This window comes from Asparagus officinalis, chromosome 4 (assembly GCF_001876935.1).
Source record: "Asparagus officinalis chromosome 4, Aspof.V1, whole genome shotgun sequence".
Lineage (NCBI taxonomy): Eukaryota > Viridiplantae > Streptophyta > Magnoliopsida > Asparagales > Asparagaceae > Asparagus > Asparagus officinalis.
The window spans coordinates 38,981,208-38,985,796 of record NC_033797.1 but is presented as its reverse complement, the minus strand read 5'-3'; the positions used below and the strand labels follow the sequence as shown (position 1 = coordinate 38,985,796).

General features: G+C 34.5%; 1 protein-coding gene across 1 annotated transcript in view; it reads right to left on the bottom strand.

Annotated features, from left to right (window-relative positions):
* Positions 1 to 4,589, bottom strand: part of LOC109838538 (protein transport protein SEC23-like) — a 21,032-nt gene that overhangs the window by 5,862 nt on the left and 10,581 nt on the right.

The window sequence follows — 4,589 nt, the reverse complement described above, 5'->3', positions numbered from 1 at the left end:
TTTAGGGGGGCAAGCATAAGACTTCTTAGACCTAAACAACCATGCTTCTACCCCTAGCTTAGGTGAACTGTCAAAAACTCTCAAAAGTACCTTCTTCTTCGTTCTCTTTTTACCTCTCTTTTTTCCCTCCTTCCTTCTCATTTCTTTCATGAATCCACGAGTCTCTCTCTCTCTCTCTCTCTCTCTCTCTCTTCATTTTTAAAATTCTCTTTCCTTTTTTACCTCCTTTTTTCCTTCAAATTTCCCCATGAACACATGAACCTCTCTCACATCACTTCTCTTATCTCATTTTCATCTCTCTCGTCTCTCATCTTCTCTCCTCCTCTACTATTGTCTTTTCCTCCATCATTGCCTATCTTTTAATGTCACCGATGCCTCTCCTCTACCGGCACTCCTCTCTCTTCTTCATCGTTTATCCTCCTTCGCCTCATCCTCTCCTCCCTTCTTCCCTTCCTTTTCCTCCGCCATCTATTCTCCTCTTCTATTGTGACCTCTCCTCCTTGTCCGCCCCTTCTCCTTCTCCACCCCATCTCTTTCTTCTTCTTTGACATCTATCATGGTCCTCCATCCCATATTTTTTTTCTTCCACTATCTCTCATCCTCCTCCTCCCCCACCTCCCTTTCTTCTCATTCGTCGTCTAGGCTTCTGTCTCATGACTTTCCTCCACTATCTCTCCTCCTCCTCCTCCCCTACCTCTGTTTCTCCTTCTTCATAGTCTATTCTTCTCCTCCTCCATCCATTTGTTCCTTTTACCTCCTCTCCTCCTCCGGACTCTCTCTTCCCTCTGCTGGCTCTCTTTATATTCCGTCATGTCTCTACACTGCATCTTCACCCGTTTATGAAGAAAAATAACATTTTATAGCATAATCCGTAGAAATAGCATCATCTAAAATCAACAAAGGTAATGATATTATGAATAGAAGTAATCGTTTTATGAATATAGACAAAAAGCAATGTTACATTAAACATTGAGCGCTTCTAGGCGTCGGACTTGGTGTCCAGCACTTAGTCGTTTAGGCGGGCGCCTAAGCGGTTTCTGGTCGTTTTTTTTTTCTTTTTTAATTATGATACTTGAAGATACAACTCAAATTATAAGTTCATCTCAACAGTGAAAAACTCATTCTCAACTCAAATTACTGTTAACTTATAAATTATTGTTAAGTTTAAGTTAACAATAAACTTAAACTTAAGTTTATTGTTAACTAAAATATTGTTAACTTAAGTTTATTGTTTACTTAAACTTAAGTTTACCATCAACAAAAAACTTAATATTAACTTAAAACTTAAATTTAAACTTAAGTTTACTGTTAGCTTAAACTTAACTTAAACTTAAACTTACTGTTAACTTACCCTTCTTAAGTTTAAGTTATTGTTGTTAACTAACTTAAATGGATATTTAAGAAGTACTATTTACCTTATTAGTAGTTACAGAGATCGGGGGAGCTCGACAATGTTACAGAAGATGCTAGGCAGACTACACGTTTGAGCGAGCGCCTACCGCCTAGACCCTTGGGCGTACGCCTAGGCTTTTGACTATTTTTAAATTATTTAATTATAATAATTGATAAAAATATGTATTAGATTCATATAAATTTTTAAAAAAAGATAACAATATTAGTTCCACAATAAATTATGCATATTTAGATACTAAATAGCCAAAATAATAATTAACAAGGCTAGAGCCTAAGATGTTTTCTTTTTTTATTTTTAATTATAATAATTGATAGTGAATGTCAACATTATAAAAAACTTAGATGCCGGAATGATGTTTAGGCGGATTTTTTTCTTCATTTAAGTGGTGGTCGATGAGGTTTTGCTGAAGGTCAGAGGTAGTGGAGGTGTTCATATTTGAAGGTTAATGGAGTTTGGAGGATATGTAGGCTACAACATATAAAATCACAACCAAGGCCTACATGGTGCAATCCACGTAAACAGACAATGCTTCCCTAAACATTCGTAAAATCTAGGTGGGCAGCATAAATACCGCCTAGGCGCTAGGTGCTAGACGCTAGTTAGACGGCCTAGGTATCGCCTAGGCCTAGGCGTACGCCTAAGCGGACTAGGCGGAGGTTTTTTAAAACAGTGACAAAAAATTTTATTAACAAAGGTAGATATTTGTGAACATATATAACAATCTATGAACATATACGACATTTCATAACATAGACTTGAGCATGCAAAAGGTTTTAATCAATAAGATTAAACTTTTATAAACAAATGTAAAAGTTTAAAAAATAAAGGTAACCTACTATATACAATAGGTATCAATTTTATGAACAAAGGTAAAAGTTCAAAAAATAAAGGTAACCTATTATATATAATAGTTGAATAAAGATAAAAGTTTAAAAAATAAAGGTAACATTTTATGTACAATAGAAATCACTTTTATTATGAACAAAGGTAACGGTTTAAAAAATAAAGGAAACATATTATGTACAATAAGTAATAGTTTTATGAACGCTGGTAACATCTTATGAAAAATCAACAACAATTTTATAGAAAATGAAAAACAAGTCATAATCAAAAGTAACATTACGTAGCATAGATTTGATGAACGTAAAATGCAACAATTTAATAAAAAAAAAAGAAGTTTTAGATAAATGTAATAGTTCCTGAATAAAAATATAAGAGTAATAATTCTCTCCAAACTCTCTCCATTTTCCCTGCTTCCTCAACCACCACCACTTCTCCTCACCATCTACCCTCTTACGTACTCCTGTCACCTTCCTTGACAGTTTTATGAACGAAACTGTTAAAGGTAACAATTTTCGCACCCCCCCCCCTCCTTCCACGACCAATACTTTTTGTTTTGCCACAGATAATTATCATTAAATTCTTTTTTTTGTTTTTTGTTTTTTGTTTTTTGTTCTTCTCTTTTTTAACAAAGTCAAAAGTTAAATGTATTAATTTGGATATTACTGGTACAATGATAAATTAATTCATAGTAGGAAAAATTGATCAATCTCGTCATGTTCTAACATTTTTCCCTCACATCATTTTTCATTTTTAGCAGTGCACTAATATTTAATAAGATAAAAAATAATAAAGCAACAACTTTAGCGAATGATGACGATGACGTGGTGGATGGAAATAACTCTTGAGATATTCTTGAGGGGATGACAAGGAGGAGAAATGATGACATCATACAAAATAGGTGATAGCGAAGGAAATTTTAGTGGTGGAAGAGGAGAGAAGATGGAAGAGGAGAAGAGATAACGAGATTGGAGATGAGAGAGGTTCATGGGTCCATAGGATAAATCAGAAGGAAAATCAGAGATAATAAAAGAAGCAAAAATGAGAGAAAAAAAGAATGAAGAAAGAAAGAACATGAAAGAGGAGAAAGGAGAGATGAGAGAGGTTGAAGACGAGAGGTCTATCAGTTCATGGAAGAAATGAGAATGAAGGAAAGCAGGGAAAAAGAGAGAAAAAGAGGCAAAAAGAAAACGAAAAAGGTACTTTTGGAATTTTATAAAAAGTTACATGGGCTAGGGGGTGAATGCATGGTTCTTTGGGTCAAAGGAGTCTTATGCTTGCCCAAAAAGATGAGGGAGTTTTATGCTCAAATTCTTATTTTTGGGAAGCCCGATGCAATTTACCCTTAATTTAAAGTACATCAAGCACCCAATTATTTCCACCATCAATTGGGACTTTTTGACTAGCATGAAGTATGATCAATAAGAAAAAGATTTGCAATTTTGCAGTACACATGAGGTCTATAAGCCAAAAATAATACAGGATATCTGAAGAAAAATAGAAAAATTGACCTTGAAGATATTATCCAATCTTTCTAGTCAAAGAAAATAGTTCAAAAACAACAGTCCACGAACTCTACAAAAACACCAAGAGACAACTACTTCTGATGTCATGCTTGTGAAGGTATCTTACATGTCATCCATATATATAGGTGAAGCAATAGTAAAAAAATGGGAAGAGAACCATATGAAATATAGCATTAAATGGACCACACATCAAATGCATTAAATAGCATTAATAATAGCACCTGGTGAAGCAAATGATGCAGAATGGAAAGAAAACATAGGAGATCTCTCATATCGAGGGCATGTTTGGCAATCCTAGTCCCTATATTATAATCCACTTGGGTTATAATTCATTGGTAGACTATAACCCAACCGGATTAAAACTTTAGGTGTTTGTCAAAGAGAGTAGTTTATAATTCATATGCTTTTTGTAAAATGACCAAAATGCTCTTAGAAGTACGAGAGAAAGAAAGGGATGGAAAGAGTAGTAGGCGTTTTGGTATTTACTCAGTCAAACATGGGGCTTATAATCCACCAGAGAAAACTAGGAATCATAGGTTATTTGCTGGTTGATTATAATCCAAAATAATCCACTCAAAATGTGGATACCAAATATGCAAAAGTGGATTATATTCCCAAGAAAGTGGATTATAATCCATTCTGACCAAATTGCCAAACATGCTCTAACAATCTTGTTCTATCTTTCCAACCGCCCACCCATTTTTCATGGTTGCTATCCCCAAGCCAACTGAATTCACGTTATGATCATATTTGGGTTACAAAGAACTAAGTGGACAATATCTAAGACAAGATTTTGAGTGCATGTAACG